A 19,482-nucleotide genomic window follows, 5' to 3' on the forward strand; every position below is an offset into this window, starting at 1 on the left:
GACAACATCCACCTTCCCACAACCGGTACCGTTACGCTCACGACCTTCACCAGTAACCTAGTAACCGCCAAAACCACCTAAAAAACTGTGTCAACCTAAATTCCATTCATCGATCCGACCATTAAAACGACCTGTAGAGCAGAAAAAATGAACATCCAAAAATGTAAATAAACTTAAGATGTAATTTATTGAATATTTATTGATAATTTTTTTTTTTCATTACAAAAAACTCTACGCATTAATTTACCTACACATATGTATAATTAGGTTATAAAATAGCACAAAACATTTTTTTTTTAATTTTTTTCTACAAACATACAAAATTTGTACTCTAAAACTACGATACAATAATACATGTATGTAAAATTTTACAAACTTAAAATAAATTCAATTTATTTTTTGAATGTACAATTATTATTTTTTTTATTTTAACAAACTTACATTAACGTAAAATACGTTTACAGAATCAAAAAATTCAAATTCAAAAAATTTTTTTTTTTTTTCTCCAAAAATTTACAAAAATTTTAATTTTATTTTTTTTTAAAATTCTTTTTTTAATTTTTTTTAATTTTGTAACAAAGATATCACATTCAGGGCACAGAAGGCCATGTTGACTCAGACTGTAGACGGATAACATTCCTTTCAAAAATCTAGCTATCTTTGTCTTCCTGTGGAACAAAAATGGCATAAGTTTACTCAAATTTTATTTTTAATTTCTATCTAAAATTATTTTCTAAAAGAAAATACAACCTGGAAAAGAAGTCCATGAGCCAAGAAAAAGGATCTGTGCATTATTAGTTAAGGAAATCTTCTTTGCCTTCTTACTGGAACAAAAAGAATTAGGTTAGAACTCTCTAATTTTAAAATTAAAATTAAAATTATCATTTTAATTATCATTTTTCCTACTTATTTTTTTTTATAACTAATTTAAACTACATAATCGTAAAAATGCTATAAAAATAAGCCAAATTTTTAGATTTACTCACCTTATTGTAAATACGAAAAATATCCCAACAGACTGGTTCAACTTTGGCTCAATCCTATTTTAAGTTTCACCCATCTTTCTCTGAACTGGTCCTAAACAAAAACAACATTTTTTATTTAATTTATTTCATAACTTTAAAATTTTTTTTAGAAATAAAAAATGTACAGATATTTTAAATCGATCATGTGTTTAAATTAGACTGATTAATCCTAAGAAACAAAAATGCTCTTAACTTTTACATTATTTAATAAAAATGTAAATATGTTTTTGTACTTATCTTTAGTTTTTGATAAACAAAGTAATTCTCTTGCCATCGTCGTTGACCAAAATACACCTGTAAAGAAGAAGAAAAAAACTTGAAATTAACTATGAGGAATAAGACTGACTAGAAATTAATTTATTCTTAATTAACTATAAAACAACGTTAAACAAATAAAAAAGAAGAAAAACAACGTTGCTTAGAATTAAGTTTGTTTAGGTACATTCCTACTTATTTTTATAATTTTTCTTAAAAAGTTATTTTCCTTTTAAACTTTTTTAAATTTTTTCAAAAATTTTTTTTTAATTTGTTTTATGTTTCATCGAATAGTGGTGGTAAGTAGTTTCGCTTTCAACCGAACTCCGTGTACAACAGAAAGGTAGCGCAATTTTTTCCAAAAACTTAGCCCTCTATCATAAAAATAAAATTCCAAAATTTCAAATTTTTTTTTGAAAAAATGAACATTTTTTCTGATAGAAAAACAATTCATTTTTCCTCAACCTTTTTTTTTCATTTTCAAACTTCCCTAAAAAACAATTCTTTTTTGGATTTTGAAGAAATGACAATTTTTCTAATAGAAAAATAACTCACTTTCTTCAAAAGTTTTTTCAAATTTTTTAATTTTTTTTCTTTTTTTCTTATCAATGATCAGTTTTGAACATTTCAAATGCTCAAATATTACATCAAACTTTGATAAAATTTTTCCTTTAGAATTTTTTTTTTTTTTAAATTTTTTTGAACTTTTTCTTTTTTCAATTTTTTTTTATTAAACTATAAAAACTCTACTCAAATTATTCAATGAATGACTTTCCAATAGAAAATCATCCATTTTTCAAAATTTTTAGTAAAAACAATAGCTATACTCAAGCCAACCTTACCAGCAATTTTTTCTTCAAAAATTCTTGGTCAGACTATCCAAAGACAACAAAGCCAAACAACCACGAACTTCTTGAGCTTTTTTCATCTTCTCCTGAAATCATAAAATTGAGGAAGGGTACCTTTTAGATTGACCCTCCCCCTCAAAAATTAAATCGTACTTAAATACTTACCATTTCGGCCATGACCCTGCTGCGGAGTGACCAGATCAAAGGTAGCTTCTGGATTGATTTATTGATATCTTGACTTCGGTCAAATATTGATGGTCAATTGTAGTTACTCTTTATCAGTAAGAGTCAACTCACCAGCACACTCAAAATTCACCTCACTTTTGGAATTATAATAAAAACCAAAGAGTTTCAAAATTTATTTTGGGATTACTATTCCCCGCATCACTCAAGCAAAGTACGGGGGGCAATAGGGTCACATCCAGTGAAGCACAATGTCACCTTTTTTCAAAATTTCCGTGCTTTCCTCTACATTTCCTCAGGGGATACTTTAGAAGTAAACCCACGTTAGGGGCAAATGTAAGGGGACAATATGCCTTCACTGGCTAGACAGGGATATTCATCGTATCTCTCTCAGTGGGATTATAAATCTTTCATCTAAAGGAAGTACTGGAGAATCCAATCAATAGTTCGATTCTACAGTACTTTACGTAGATGAAAGCATATACTCGATGCACTTAGGTAAGGTGTTAAGTACGTGGGAACCACCCAAGAGGTGTTTTCACATCGTTCCATTAAGGGCAGATGTGAAAAGCTCACAAGTTCGTAAAGCTCGATTCCTTCTCGACTCGAGGCTAGAAGCCAAGTTGAGATGGAATTGATCTTCACTTGTCGATTCGCGCTTCGTCTGGTAGGTCTGACCGCGGAAAAGTAATAAGGCCACTCACTCCTACGTAAGAGTTGTGCTTGAGTCCCAGGTCCTCTGCCTTAACGTTCGTGTTTAAGGGAGAGTATTCGCGTTTAAACTTAAGTCCTAAATTCGCTACCCAACGCGGGCAATTTGATAGTTACACGTAGGTGGGTAAAAGCGATCCTACTTACGCCACTATTTGGTGGAATATATATTGGTTATACGCGTAGAGTTTTATATGTTTTAGACTTAAGTTTCGTGTTGTAATTTTATTCCAAAATTATAATACACTTTTCGTGTTTATCGTGTGTTCTTATTTCGCGTGCGGTTCGAATTAATACAAGGTAAACTCGACTAAATCTGTTTAAATTTATACATATTGGTGTTGAAAGAGCTGAGCTAGCAGCGGGTAAGTACTGTTTTAAAAGGTGATATATTACATCTCTTAGGGAGTTAGATTCATCCTGACCTACTAGGGAAATATTCTTATCCTCCCATCATTGGCAACGCCTCTATATATCTATTTAACATCAGGGTTATGGTTTTTTTTTAGTTTTACTTTACAGAATTTTGATAATATTGCCTACATCGTCGAGTACCTAGGCATAGAGTATTAATAGCTATACATGAGAAGTTTTCTGAATCCATCATTCATTTGGGATCACCTTGGAAATTTCAAAAGCCAATCAAAGCTTGGCATAAAATTATACACGAACTTTATTTTATGTACCTACGTGTATGTTCTGATATAGAAGATGATAATGAAAAAACGTTCAATGCTGTTTCAATTTTTTCAAGCCTTTCCAAGCAAAAATTTACAGACGCAGGGATGGTTTCCACATGAACAGAAAAACTTTTGGAACAGAAATGGGAAAATTCAATAGGTCATTCAAATTTCAGGCTCTTAATTTTATTTTTCGATTTTTGACGAGTTTTTGAAAACTCAGATTTGACCCATTAGTCCGGCATATGACAATAGGAGCAATTGCACACCCCCCCCCCGCCGATCCACCGGGACAACTTTTTTCTTAAAGGGGACATCCTAAGGAACATTTTAGAGCAAACTTGCGAAAACAAAGTTAGCCTTACTTACAAAATGGCGGCCATTTTGATTGACAAATCAGCCGAAATCGCAGATTTTGCGTTTCAACATAGGACTTGCACGAACTTTTTCAAACTTTACAAAAGTGGATCGAAAGATCATGCAAAAATTCATCACCTGTCAAAATTTCAAGTGCTATAGTGGATTTTTCGGGAAGGGGTGGGGTAAAAATTTTAGTGAGGATACCTCTGATGGATGTTTACAACATACCAAGAAATTAAAAAAATCGGTTCACATGGGGCTGAGAAAATAATTTTTTTTTTTATTTCAGAAACGGTGGGTTTCTCAAAACGGGGGGGGGGGGTCTGGGGGTCTGAAACTTTTGTGACGGAAGGTGCTCAAGGGTACCCACCTTCCATGCAAATATCAACCCTGCCAATATAGCCTTTTCTACTATAAATTTAGGTACCTACCTAACTACCTACCTAGTAGTCCGGCATATGACAATAGAAGTAATTGCACCCCCCCCTCCCGCCGATCCTCTGGGACAACTTTTTTCTTAAAGGGGGCATCCTAAGGAACATTTTAAAGCAAACTTTCCAAAAAAAAAGTTGGCCTTACTTAGAAAATGGCGGCCATTTTGATTGACAGGTCAGCCGAAATCGCAGATTTTGCGTTTTAACATAGGACTTGCACGAACTTTTTCAAACTTTACAAAAGTAGATCGAAAGATCATGCAAAAATTTATAACCTGTCAAAATTTCAAGTGCTAAAGTAAGTTTTTCGATTTTTGGTGAATTTTTGAAAATCGAATTTAGGCCAAAAATGAGGGGAAAAATCAAAATTTTAGCAAATTGACCAAGAAAGCTGAAATTTGGAATACACCCTATTTTCGACATGCCAAATCGATTGGAAACGGTTTCAACCCGTTTTGAGCAGTTCTGGAGCCTCCAGCAGATTTTTGAAACTCGAACTTCCCACAAAATTCCATCAAATTGGAGTTGTAAAGATAAAATGTATTCTAAAAACTAATTTCAATACGCTACGAAGTACTACAGGTGAATTTCAAGTCGTTTTGGATCCTCCAGTGACTTTTTGAAAATTCCTGAAGCCTCCAGCAGATTTTTGAAACTTTAAATTTTCACAAAATTTCATTAAATGGAGATGGTAAGCTGAAATTTACTCTACACTCCAATTCTAACACCCTCTGAATACGACTTCTGGTGGATTTCAAGTAATTTTAGAGCCTTCAACGCCTTTTTTGAAAATTACTGGAGCCTCCAGTAGATTTTTGAAACTTGAAATTTCCCCAACATTAATTTATCAAATGGAGTTGGCAAGCTGAAATTTACTTCGCAGACTACATGGTGGTTTCAAATGGTTTTGAAGCTTCCAGCTACTTTTAGGAAATTTCAATTTCCAAAAAAACGTCATAGAATCTTTCAAAAAGTTACTGGATGCTCCAAAACGACTTGAAATTCACCAGCAGTCAACTTCGTAGCGTATTGAAATTAGTTTGCAGAATGAATTTCGACTTTCCATCTTAGTTTGATGAAATTTTGGGGAAATTTCAAGTTTCAAAAATCTACTGGAGGCTCCAGTAATTTTCAAAAAAGTCGTTGGAGGCTCTAAAATGACTTGAGATCCACCAGAAGTCGTTTTCAGAGGGTGTTAGAATTGGAGTGTAGAGTAAATTTCAGCTTTCCATCTCCATTTCATGAAATTTTGTGAAAATTTAAAGTTTTAGAAATCTGCTGGAGGCTTTTAGGAATTTTCAAAAAGTCGCTGGAGGATCCAAAACGACTTGAAATTCACCTGCAGTGCTTCGTAGCGTATTGAAATTAGTTTTTAGAATAAATTTTAGCTTTACAACTCCAATTTGATGGAATTTTGTGGGAAGTTCGAGTTTCAAAAATCTGCTGGAGGCTCCAGAACTGCTCAAAACGGGTTGAAACCGTTTCCAATCGATTTGGCATGTCGAAAATAGGGTATATCCCAAATTTCAGCTTTCTTGGTCAATTTGGTAAAATTTTGATTTTTTCCCTCATTTTTGGCCTAAATTCGATTTTCAAAAATTCACCAAAAATCGAAAAACGCACTTTAGCACTTGAAATTTTGACAGGTGATGAATTGTTGCATGATCTTTCGACCTACCTTTGTAAAGTTTGAAAAAGTTCGTGCAAGTCCTATGTTAAAACGCAAAATCTGCGATTTCGGCTGACCTGTCAATCAAAATGGCCGCCATTTTGTAAGTAAAGCCAACTTTTTTTTTCGCAAGTTTACTCTAAAATGTTCCTTAGGATGTCCCCTTTAAGAAAAAAGTTGTCCCGGATGATCGGCGGGGGGGGGGGGGGTGCAATTACTCCTATTGTCATATGCCGGACTACATGTTCTATGAAAAAAAAAAAAAAAAAAATGGAAATTTGACCAACCTGAAGTAAGGAGCTGAAATTTGGTTTACACTTTATTTTCAACCTCCAAAATCGATTGGTTGTGGTTTCAAGCAGTTTTGAGGCCTTCGGTGAATTTTTGGATTTTAGAGTTGGGCAAAACGTTGCCATAAGATAGTACCTAAGTAGTCATTTTAGCAAAATTTTTAGTCGAACCTCGGAAAAATTGGAGAAAAACTGAATTTCACATTATTTCTTCAGATTGGTCTCTAAAACAACCCATCAAATGTGGCACCCCGCAACTTGACCACTACCCTCGCAAGAGGTCATTAACCTTTGTCGATACCGGTTTTTCGGCTGTATCGCCGAAATGAAGGGTCCGAGAGGAAAAATGTTCGAACAAAAATTGTTCTACGCAAAATTTCCTATCAGCATAACCAGTTCAACTTTTCTCAAAATGGCGATTTCACCCTTACTAAGGAGGGAGTAAAGTTGTCAATTTTATGAAAATTGTTTTAAAAAATGAAAATCGACAATTTAAAACGTGAATTCGATTCACAGTAGGCTCGAAAATATTTTGACCAAAGTTGCACACCGCAACTTGTCTGCAACCCCCGCAAGAGGTCATTAACCTTTGTCATCCTACGTTTTTCGGCTATATCGCCGAAATAAAGGGTCGGAGGAAAAAATTGATTGAACTAAAATTATTCTACGCCAAATTTCCTATGAGCATGACCAGTTCAGTTGTTCGCGAAATTGTAATTTCAGTCTTTTATGGTGGGGAGGCTGGTAACGAATTTTTAATTCAAAATAATATACATATGTATTGTATATATATATAAAACCTCATAGCACTTAAGCAACGCACTCCATGTCGGAGCCTCCAGAGACTTTTTGGAAATTACTGGAGCCTCCAGCAGATATTTCAATGCTCGAAATTTCCATAAAAATTTACCAAACAGAGTTGGAAATCGAAAATTCGCCATGAACTCCAATTTCAATGCGCTATAAAGTCGACTGCAGGTTGGTTCAAGTCATTTTGGAGCCTCCAGCAACTTTTTGAAAATTCCTAGAGCCTCCAACAGATTTTAGAATTTTAAAATTTCATAAAAAAAACAGTTTCAAAGCTAAAATTTACTCTGTAATCTAATTTCAATATGCTATAAAGTCGACTACTCGTAGATTTCAAGTCGTTTTGGAGCCCCCAGCGACTTTTTGGAAATTACCGGAGCCTCCAGCAGATTTTTCAATGCTCAAAATTTCCATAAAATTTTACCAAACAGAGACACTCCATTTTTGACATTACTCTGAGGTGCATCGCAGGCAGTTTCAATCCGTTTTGGAGCCTTCAGCAGATTTTTAGAAACTTCTGTTTTTCAAAACATGCCACAAAATCTATCCGAATCTACTTTTGGCTTTTTAACTCCATTTGATGAAATTCTGTATAGAAATTGCAAGTTTCAAAAATTTACTGGCGGCTCCAGCAATTTCCAAAAACTCGCTGAAGGCTACAAAACGGCTTGAAATCTACTTACAGTCGACTTCATAGCGTATTAAAATTAGTTTGCAGAATGAATTTCCGCTTTTCAACTTTATTTGATGAAATTTGGTAAGAATTGCAAGTTTTAAAAATGTGCTGGAGGCTCCAGAACTGCTCAAAACATCTTTAAATCGTTTCCAATCGATTTGTCAGGTCGAAAATAGAGTAAGTATATCCAAGTTTCAGCTTTATAGCTCAATTTGGTAACATTTTGATTTTTTCCTCATTTTTGGCTAAAATTTAATGAATACTTTTAGTTCAATCACTTTTTCTCCTCCGACCCTTTATTTCGGCGATATAGCCGAAAAACGTAGATTGACAAAGGTTAATGACCTCTTGCGGGGGTTGCAGACAAGTTGCGGTGTGCAACTTTGGTCAAAATATTTTTGAGCCTACTGTGAATCAAATTCACGTTTTAAATTGTCGATTTTCATTTTTTAAAACAATTTTCATAAAATTGACAACACTTTACTCCCTCCTTAGTAAGGGTGAAATCGGCATTTTGAGAAACGCTGAACTGGTCATGCTGATAGGAAATTTTGCGTAGAACAATTTTTGTTCGAACATTTTTCCTTTCGGACCCTTCATTTCGGCGATACAACCGAAAAACTTGTATCGACAAAGGTTAATGACCTCTTGCGGGGGTAGCGGTCAAGTTGCGGGGTGCAACTTTTGATGGCTTGTTTTAGAGACCAATCTGAACAAATAATGTGAAATTCAGCTTTTCCCCAATTTTTCCGAGGTTCGACTAAAAGTTCTGCTAAAATGACTGGACTATAAGAAAGGCTAAAACGTAAATTGTAATTCAGCGCGTTGTAAGCTCACGTTCAGATTTACCAAATTTTTAAAATCGTTTCTGTCGGTTCAAACCTAAATTTTTTTCCATTAAGGGTTATTTTATGAAAACATGAAAAATTCTTCGTTATTTACCCACCCGAACATATATGTACCAATGTCAAAAGCTGGAATCTGATTTGTATACTTGCTTTTCATCTCCATAATCAATTGATGGTAGTTTTGAGCAGTTCTGACAAAGCTCCGGAGGAATTTTGGATTTTCCAATTTCAGAAAAATTGTTACAGCCTGTAAAAAGTGACAAAACGAAATTAAAATTTGAACACTCATAAAACTAGTAGGTACCTATTTTGAGTCTTCGTCCTCTTCGTAACCCTTTCAATCGATTCGGATACAAATTATCAAAATTGATTATTTTTGATTCTTGTTGATGTTTTTTAGGGGCCAAAAACACACTTAAAAATGCTATTCTCATTTTTCTGCCGAATCATGGTCATCGCTAAAACAAGCAAACAAAGCAAAAAACCGCAATTTTGAGGGGAAAATATGGGGAAGGGGTGGGGTAAATATTTTTGTGAGGATACCTCTGATGGATGTTTACAACATACCAAGAAATTAAAAAAATCGGTTCACATGGGGCTGAGAAAATAATTTTTATTGTAATTTCAGAAAAGGGGGGGTTCTCAAAACGGGGGGGGGGGCTGGAGGTCTGAAACTTTTGTGACGGAAGGTGCTCAAGGGTACCCACCTTCCATGCAAATATCAACCCTGAAGCTCTCGGGGGCAAATTCGCCATACTTATCCACCAATAGCCTTTTCTGCGATAAATTTAGGTACTTACCTAGGTACCTATTTTGATTCTTCTACAGGGTGCCCAGAAATATCGAGCACCCCAAAGAAAGTGTTTCATTAAAAATATAGGTTGGCAACGTGACGTAAAATTGCACTTCATATTCGTGTTTGGGGTGTTTGATTTATATGAACACGACACCAATATTATTAAATAGCTCAACTTTTAATATAATAGTAAAAATTGAGGTAGGGGCAGAGGCACTGGAGGGGTGTGGTTGAGGGTACCATAAAATTGGACGTCATATTCGTGTTTGGGGGATTCGATTTATATGGAAACGACACTAATATTATGAAAATAGCTCTACTTTTAACACAGTAAAAATTAAGGGGGGCAGAGACACCAGAGGGGTGTAGATGAGGGTAGCATAAAATTGCACTTCATATTCGTGTTCAGGGTGTTTAATTCGTGTGAAAACGACACCAATATTATAATATAGCTCAACTTTTAATATAATAGTATAAAAATTGAGGTAGGGGCCGAGGCACTGGAGGGGTGTGGTTGAGGGTACCATCAAATTGGACGTCATATTCGTGTTCGGGGGGTTCGATTCATATGGAAACGACACCTCGTTTACCAAAAACAATAATTTACACCAGAATCCATTTTTACCCCCTCTGTGTAAGTTTTTCCAATTTTTGACCACGACCCACCACAAATTTTTTTTGAAAAAAATATATGTTTTTTAGGGGTCAACAACACACTTGAAAATGCTATTCGCATTTTTGTGTCGAATCATGGTCATCGCTAAAACAGGCAAACAAAGCTAAGAAAAACGTCATTTTGAGGGGAAATTTTGAAAATTACTGGAGCCTCCAGCAGATTTTTTAAACTTTAAATTTTCACAAAATTTCATCAAATGGAGATGTAAAGCTGAAATTTACTCTACACTCCAATTTTAACACCCTCTGAAGACGACGAAAAGTAGTCCAATCGCTGTGGACTCTCGAACGTAATCGATTTCATGTCACACCCTCTCCTAGATTATGAGAAATTAATATCACCCTCTTGTTTTTTCTTCCCTTGTATTTTTTTTGCCCCCCCCTTTCCCAACCTAGATATAATTCGCTACTTCATTACATTATCTATTTATTGTAGTTGATATAAATTCTTACTATTTCTTGTTTGTTGTGTACTTTGGTATGGTTATGATGAGAACCAATAGGTATTCATAAGTTGTACCTTATATTACACAATAAATTCCCCCACCCCCTCGTGGGGAATGGGGACACTTGAAAAAAAAAAAAAAAAAAAAAAAAGGTCCTCCAGCGACTTTATTGAAAATTACTGGAGCCTCCCGTAGATTTTTGAAACTTGAAATTTCCCCAACATTAATTTATCAAATGGAGTTGGCAAACTGAAATTTACTTCGCAAGCTACATGGTGGTTTCAAATGATTTTGAAGCTTCCAGCTACTTTTAGGAAATTTCAATTTTCCAAAAAAACATCATACAACCTTTCAAAAAGTTGCTGGATGCTCCAAAACGACTTGAAATTCACCAGCAGTCAACTTCGTAGCGTATTGAAATTAGTTTGCAGAATGAATTTCGACTTTCCATCTTAGTTTGATGAAATTTTGGGGAAATTTCAAGTTTCAAAAATCTACTGGAGGCTCCAGTAATTTTCAAAAAAGTCGTTGAAGGCTCTAAAATGACTTGAAATCCACCAGAAGTCGTTTTCAGAGGGTGTTAAAATTGGAGTGTAGGGTAAATTTCAGCTTTCCATCTCCATTTTTTGATGAAATTTTGTAAAAATGTAAAGATTCAAAAATCTGCAGGTAGCTTCAGGAATTTTCAAAAAGTTGCTGGAGGCTCCAAAACGACTTGAAATTCACCTGCAGTGCTTCGTAGCGTATTGAAATTAGTTTTTAGAATAAATTTTAGCTTTACAACTCCAATTTGATGGAATTTTGTGGGAAGTTCGAATTTCAAAAATCTGCTGGAGACTCCAGAACTGCTCAAAACGGGTTGAAACCGTTTCCAATCGATTTGGCATGTCGAAAATAGGGTATATCTCAAATTTCAGCTTTCTTGGTCAATTTGGTAAAATTTTGATTTTTTCCCTCATTTTTGGCCTAAATTCGATTTTCAAAAATTCACCAAAAATCGAAAAACCCACTTTAGCACTTGAAATTTTGACAGGTGATGAATTTTTGCATGATCTTTCGACCTACCTTTGTAAAGTTTGAAAAAGTTCGTGCAAGTCCTGTGTTAAAACGCAAAATCTGCGATTCCGGCTGACCTGTCAATCAAAATGGCCGCCATTTTGTAAGTAAGGCCAACTTTTTTTTTGGCAAGTTTGCTTTAAAATGTTCCTTAGGATATGTACCCTTTCAGAAAAAAGTTGTCCCGGAGGATCGGCGGGGGGGCGGGTGCAATTACTCCTATTGTCATATGCCGGACTAAAATCACTTGGCTGATCAGGCTGAACAATTCAATATGAGCATTTACAATGTCGAGATGTACTTAGTAATATTTTGATACGGTAATAATAGGAAATGTATTTTTTTTATTTTATTGCAGAGCCATTAAGAGACAGCCGGATCGATAAACCTTTGTACAATATACACCTAAGCGGAACAGTCTTCGTTAAATAGTTGATTTATGATGAATACAAGTGACACCTGACACTTTTAGAAAGGCCAATTCTCTGCGGTAAAGATATGGAACAAGAACAACAGGATCAAAAAAGCATCTCATCGACCTGCAATTTTCACCGGACCTAGCAGCGATATCATTTCTCCTATATATCGATGCTTTTAGTTTCCAGCTTACTCGAAGCATAAAATTAAGAATTTCATTCATCTACACCCAAATAATTCGATTTGTTTTTATAGATACATAATAGTTTCACGAGGACACCAAAATCTATAGTTTTGGTCCAATTCAAAATTCGGTATTCGCGAATATGGCTGTTTTTGAACCCTCTCAGTACGTTAACACGTATATGCTATATAGGTACCTACGACTCGTACCTACACAGTATTCGCTCTATACATCGCTCTACCGACGTTGCCTCGGTAGAAAAATTTTTCGCGAGCTTTTATTTAAAGCGGCGAAAATTCGTATTTACTTTCGTTGCTCGCATTTCATCTCACTTTAAACGAGCGTAGAATCCCTAGAGCACTCAGTCGCAACTGCTTCTCTCGCTCTCGTTTCATCTTTGTCTGAACCTTCTCCTTGTTTTTTCGCCGTTTCCTCCCTGGCTCTTGCGGCATTCGCATTTTCCACATCGTCTATATAGTTTATTCACTCGCACGTACGGCGAAATGGCGAAACGTTAACCACGTACCGTCTCTTTCTACAATGAAGAGTAAAGGGCGACGAGCCGCACCCAAAGTCCCCGGGAAAGTTTCAGCTTCAGCTATAAGCTCCAGTACGCAGCATCCCTTTTTCTCGTGTGCTAATAATCCGAAGAGTTACCTTCGGTTCTTACTCGCTTCGCATTCCAACTTACAAAATCATTTGTTGTTATCGTGCATTAATGCGAAATTATTTTACTATTCATTTATATAGTATGAAACAACTTATACAGTTTTTTTTCTTTTCTACTCATATCGTTTGATTTTTTTTATATAGTAATACGTCTCGAACGCGTACGTGATTTTTAATCACAGCTTCCAACCAAAAAAGTTCCATTGTCAGATGATGCTGTCGTGTGTACGCCGAACTTAAAAACCCGGTAAGTATTGCAAATGAGACTTTGCTAGACAATGTGACGCTGTTAGGGTCCGTCACCCTATTACACTACCGTGCTGTGCGCTTACTCTCTATACAATTCTGTGTGTTTTCTTTTTTTTTTTTTTTTTTATTTACTTTGCATTTTATTAGGGTATTTTTTTAAACGAAAATTACTTTTAGAATACCGTATAGTGATGGAAAATTTAATATTTAATTCGAGTACAGCTACATTTTCTTCGCGTTCGAGTTATTTTAGCTTTAGTTTAAAATGAAGGTACCAGAATATTACGACCTTGGTGTAAATTCAAGGATATTCGAGGACTACGTTGCCGGATGAATTTTATTAAATTTTTTTCTTCTTCGGGTTCTCCTTCCATATATCTGCCCACGAGTATTGATTTAGCGTCGATGTGCTCGTTTATGTGTGATATGTTGGCAGTCGGATTATATGTAACGTTATAAGGCTGAGATGAATATTAAAAATGAATTATTTTTTCATTCGATACGATAAATATAACCCGAAAGTATTATTTTTATACCTACCTCGTGTAATATTTTGGTTCATTGGTAGCTTTTACTCAGATTTAACGTTCGTTCTGGCGTCGTACTGTCTAGCAATGTTGGTAGTTAGGTCTTCTGTTATAGAATATAATATTATAACGTTACCATTGTCAGATTAGTTAACCAAACGATCGTAGTTTATTTATTTATACTTAATTACTCCTTATTCGTTAGATTTAGAATTATTTTTGTATTTTAATTACTCGAACGATACTAAACGTAAGATTCATAAGGTCTTACCTACTTACTCGTAGATTCTTTTGAAACTGATCTATTCAGGTCGAGTAATAGGTACCGAACATAGTTTATTTTCATCGTAGAAATGTAACTAAATATCCTCTTGTTTTTAATCCTTCGAATAATTCTATTTCTACGAACAAATTGTCGAAAAAATTGTACGTGATTAATCTCGAATTGAAACCATTACCGTAGCAACGTTGCTAAGGAAACGTTCTAGGAGGTAATCTCGAATTATATTCAGCATCGAAGAAGAGCTAGCTAGGCTCTTTATAACAAAATGATGAGTATACAATACATAAAATGGAAGATTTTACCGATGAATGATCATCTTAAAAGTATCCCTCTTCATTGTTGTCGAGATTTAGTACGTTCATTGTGAAATAATTGTACGTTTTGTCGTTATATAAACGAAGGGGAAAAACCTCAACGGTGATGGAATAGAAAGTAGCTAGTATTTTTTCCTATTCAACACCTCGTGTGTGAGTTTTTATGAGAGTAAGAAAGCCTACGGTTTTCGTGTTAGGCTACCTAATTAGAATTATACACGAAAACTTTAAATTGATTTTTATTTAGTTTATTATTAAAAAGAGCTCAGTATCCATTTAATTTATGATTACCATTAGCAATAGTTGCTCCAATGCCTGTTTCTTCATTAGTTCATTCTTTTTAGACGATGTTGCTTCGTAATAAATATTTTGATGTAATAAAAGAATTTTCATCGCAGCAAAGTCCAGCTTAACAGCACGACAATATACTCGTGTAATTAAGAACAAATGATACTGGTTGATGTTGGGAAAATATTGCTTTCGTGAAATCCTGCTGAGAGATTCTAATCGAATCGTTGTACGATTTCATAGTAGAGTTCTGGGCAGCAGGGTATCTAGTGAAAATATCGTACTTTGTTGCTAAATCGTTTATTTGCGATAATCTTCTGAGTAAGATACTCGTAGGTACGTTTAGAATGAGTATCATTTTATCAATTTGAAATTATGGAAATTATGGAAATTTTATCGTTATTGAATTTGAGAGAGGAAAGTTGTACGTTGAGTTTAGTTTCAGTTGATTCATTTGAAAGGTGAATTGGTGTGTTTTTTTAAAAAAATAGTTTGTAATACTCATAGAAGTCGTAGATCTCTAGAAACCCTACTTGATCATGCTAGTTTAAATTTCATTCTAATCGTTAGGCAACCCTTCTTAAACGTTGAAAAATCAATCCCTATATAGTGAAAATAGGTACATTTGTCCTAGCATCATCCCAGTAACAATTCCAACTTCCAAGAGCAGTAAAACTCAGAGTAGATAATTTTATCTTTAGAAATATATCGTACACGTAGGTTTACGTGTACAGAGGATAGGATAGGACGCGTACAGTAGGTACCCAGCTACTCGTAGAGATGAGATACAGCGAAGAGAGAACTACATATATAAGAGAGAAACGAGAGTATAAGCGAATAGTTGGCTAACAACGAAGTGCAAAATCAATAGTAATACCACGAATGTTCTACACAGTTGAAACGACGTTTACACCCCGCGAGCTTGAAAACCCCTCGTGTGCGACTACCGACCTCTATTTTCAGTACAATTCCGGGGTAGTTTTCGCTTCTCGCATCGATGGGAAGAGTGTTATATTCTCGCCAGTCTTTTGACCCGAGCTTGTCTACTGCAAGATTTTCCTCTCTGTATTTTTACCTTGGTACTATGCAAGTGGAACTGGAAAACTGGAAGATGTGAAAGTACACGCGTATACTCTGATTGCCACCTACTGCACACAGAATACGAGTATACCAACTCTGCGAAATTATACGCGACGAGTACCTCGCTCGCGGTGCAATTTATTCTTCTGAAGGGTGCAACAATTGATTATTTTTTGCGGTCTAGCTGTGCTGTGTAGAAGCTGCAAACATGCCGGAGAAAACGGGACGAGGGATAAAATCCGGAATTCCGATTGGATTTTACAATTGTTTCATTTCGCGGATCGGGATCATCATTCGAGAAATGTAGACTGCGGATTTTTTTTTTCTCGTTTGTTTGTGTTAGCTCCAGAAGCCAACGAGAGTATCGCGGATTTTGATTTATTTCAATTTCACCGCAGGGTTTTTTTTCGGGTTTAATGGGCTTTGGTTGTTTTTTATGGGCGGAGGTGGAATGGAATTATGTGAAATGCGGATGAAGTGTTTGCTGTTTTTTTTTAGAATGGGGAATAATAAAGGGTTGATTTATAAGTCGAATAATAATCCCGAATCTATTTTAAATTTATAATTTTGGCCAAAAAATTGTCATTTTGGTTATTCTATTCGGATTACGATAGGTTCTTTTTTCATTTCAAAGTTCAAATACCATTGAATTTAACGATGATTTTTAATATTTGCTCCTTGTTTGTTTTAGGTATGCAACTTCATCAACATGTAGCCTTATCGATGAAATATACAGCTCACTCGTAAACTACCCTGTAGATCCGGGCTTTTGTAGCTTATTCTGGTCAGAAGCTCGTCTTTACAGGTACTTACGGCTGAGAAAAAACTTATATATTTTTTTGCTGATGAATGATGAAGATACCGTCGATCAGTTCTTCGATGATTTTACGAATAGTTTATACACATCTGAATTATTGCAAAGAAGTTGATTTCGTTTATGAATTACCTACTCGTATGTTGCTGATTTTGTACCTGAAACTGAGTAATATAATTTCAACGAAAAAGTAATTTTTAGTTTGGTAAAATCAGGAAATTTGTTTTCCATTTTTACTTTCGATCATGTCGGATCTCTTGTACCTGTAATAATATTTTGTTTTTGATTTTAATGTTGTATATGAGAAAAATTGTGGAATAAAGTACTTATTTACCTACTTGAGAAGAGTAGTGATTACGTGTTGTTTTCTTCATTAATTTCAATGTGCTGTTAATATAAAAAATGGCGATGAATTAAATTTACGAAGGTAAAGAAGATGATGATGAAATTGAAAATGACTTTCAAAAAATGTCAAATTTCTCAATAATTTGATGATGACTGCTGCCGAAACCCTGGAAGAAGTAGGTAAGTAACTGGAACTGGACATCAACGAATTTCTGATCAACTGAAAAAAATCTGCTTATCTACGTGGGTACTTTGGAAGCTATCTAATTATCACAGCATAAAATGTTGAGTGCTAAAAAATTAAAATTGAAATTGATTGAATGCCTATAAATGTAAAATATCAATAAGTTAACCATCAACTCAGCAATTATTCAAGTTTTTCTTTCCTGCCAAGAGTGTCAACCGCCAATAATAGACCTTTTTTATACAAAAGAAAAGAAAAGAAAAGAAATTGAAAGAACATTGAAAATATCGCCTCATCGTCTGTCAAACAACGGAACTAGTGACTAGGGAGGAAAGGGAAACCAAGTTTTGTTGCTGACGAGATGAATTTTGAAAAAAATAAAAAAATCCTGTTGAAGTTGAAGCTGTTCAATGTGACTTTTTTACGACAAAAAAACTGTAAAAAGTCTTCTCTTTTTCGTTGTTTTTATTATTTTCAGTGTTGGAAGAACATAAAAATTTTCCCCCACTCTTGTTTTTTTTCTTTTTTAAAACATTTAATGAACCGTTTTAATGATGCTTCTTGTTTTGTTCAAATTCTTGAAAACATTCTTGCTTTATAGCATTAGCTCTTATTCTTCCGAAACTTCCAAATCATTCTTTGTTCTTGCTGTTGTTGGAACTATGGAAGTCACGAAGTCACAATCTGACTTTCACGTATCCTGGCACTTGTTCAGTTGTTCTTTTTCTGAAAGGAAATTTTCTGTTCTTTCTACGTACCTATTTTTTAAATATTTCTATTGTAGGTAAGTACAGTACCAAAATCAGTAATTTTATTTTTAATCAAGTACGAAATTTTGGGATGAAAAATGAAAATTGCATTGTTTGTTCACGTTTTAAAGGTTCATTTGCATTTTTGAAGTCCAAGTGGATTATGAATATTATGATGAAGAAAAATTAGTGCATGTTATAAAAAGATGGGAGTTGGAGTTGGATTAATAAAAATTTTATTTTAAAAACTTTTTGTAAGAACCCTCAACACATTTTTTTTTTTTCGTTCTTGTTTAATGTTCTTTCAACAATTTTTGACATGTTCTTGTTCTTTTCAGTTTTCTTTCTTTGTTATTTGTTTTTAGTTTTTACAAATTGAAATTACAAAATTGAAAACTGTCAAAATTTTTATTTTTGGAATTGACTATGACCTTCGTTAGTTCGTTCTCATTCTTGTTCATGTTCGAGAAATTCCAAATAAGGTCTATTTCAGTTTTTCTTCAATGTTTTTCACAGGGCTTAAAACCATTTGGATTTTATTGGTGGTTGTGGTAGGTGGTTTTTAAAGGACTCAAAAATAATGGTTTTTGGTTATGGTTTCTGAATTGGTTTTTCAATCACAGTTTTTCTGGTTCTGGTGTTGAAATGGTTTCAATTTTTTCTTAATATGGTGTGGATCTGGTTTTGGTTTTGTAATAATACTTTTTTTTGAGGTAAGTAGTGGTTGTTTTTGAAATGAAAAACCATTTCAAATTTTCAAATGGTCTTCGTGGTTGTGGTGGTTTTGATATCAACAGATTTTTGAATTTTCATTTTCAAATAAATTTACAAAAAAACAAATTAAGGTACGAGATTGTCTGATTTGAGACCAAAAAACAGAAAATTTTCATCACTGGTCTGGAAAAATTGAAAAAAATTGCAGAAACCAAAAAGAACCATTTCATGAATTGGTTGTTATTGGTTATGGTTACATTTGAAAATTGAAATGGTTCTTGTGGTTGTGGTTTTCTCCAAAGAACACAACTATTTTTGGTGGTTGTGGTTTTTTCAATCCAATTTTTTTCCTGCGTATTGGTTTTTTGTTGTTTTTGAAATGTATAGAAAAAAAAAGTTGAAATGGTTGTGGTAGTGGTTAAAAGTTGAATTAAAACCAATTGAAAAATAATGGTTGTGGTGGTTTTATTTGGTTTTTGTTTTGGTGGTTTTAAATTTAAGCCCTGGTTTTTTCTTTCAGTTTTCCTAAAAATTCGTAGTTTTTGCAGATTTTGAAAACGTCCTTTTGGTGATCCTTCAGTTCAGTCAGTGCTTTCAACACCGATTATTTTTACATTTTACGTTCATTTATTTTTAATTTTTTATTTTCGAAGTTCGATTTCGTCGGTTTCCCGAAACTTTTCCATCCACCCTCAGCAGTTTTCAGTGTTTTCACTTTTCTCGTTTTCTCATTTCTGAATTGTGATTTCTCAATTTCTGTCAAATTGATTGAGTTTTTGAGCTGAATAGTGAATTTTACTTTGCCTATTTTGCCTCGTCAGCATTTTCTGATTTTCGCAAAAAAAAAAAACAAGTAGGAAGAAGAAGGACATTATGTTTCGGTTTCTGTTACAAAATGTTATTTTA

General features: G+C 34.3%; 2 long non-coding RNA genes across 3 annotated transcripts; one reads left to right on the plus strand and one right to left on the minus strand.

Annotated features, from left to right (window-relative positions):
- Positions 1-475: 475 nt before the first annotated feature.
- On the minus strand, positions 476-3,475 carry LOC135838518 (uncharacterized). Of its 2 annotated transcripts, XR_010557425.1 has the most exons (4): positions 2,123-3,475; positions 987-1,319; positions 751-824; positions 478-668 (listed from the first exon to the last, which is right to left on the minus strand). It is a non-coding gene; the product is annotated as an uncharacterized LOC135838518 (long non-coding RNA). The 2 variants fall into 2 exon arrangements; XR_010557424.1 differs by having other exon boundaries at positions 476-824.
- Positions 3,476-12,981: 9,506 nt separating this feature from the next.
- LOC135838519 (uncharacterized) lies at positions 12,982-16,941 on the plus strand. The gene is made up of 2 exons (XR_010557426.1): positions 12,982-13,276; positions 16,462-16,941. It is a non-coding gene; the product is annotated as an uncharacterized LOC135838519 (long non-coding RNA).
- The last annotated feature ends 2,541 nt before the right edge of the window (positions 16,942-19,482 follow it).

The sequence above is a fragment of the Planococcus citri genome, chromosome 3 (assembly GCF_950023065.1).
Source record: "Planococcus citri chromosome 3, ihPlaCitr1.1, whole genome shotgun sequence".
Classification (NCBI taxonomy): domain Eukaryota; kingdom Metazoa; phylum Arthropoda; class Insecta; order Hemiptera; family Pseudococcidae; genus Planococcus; species Planococcus citri.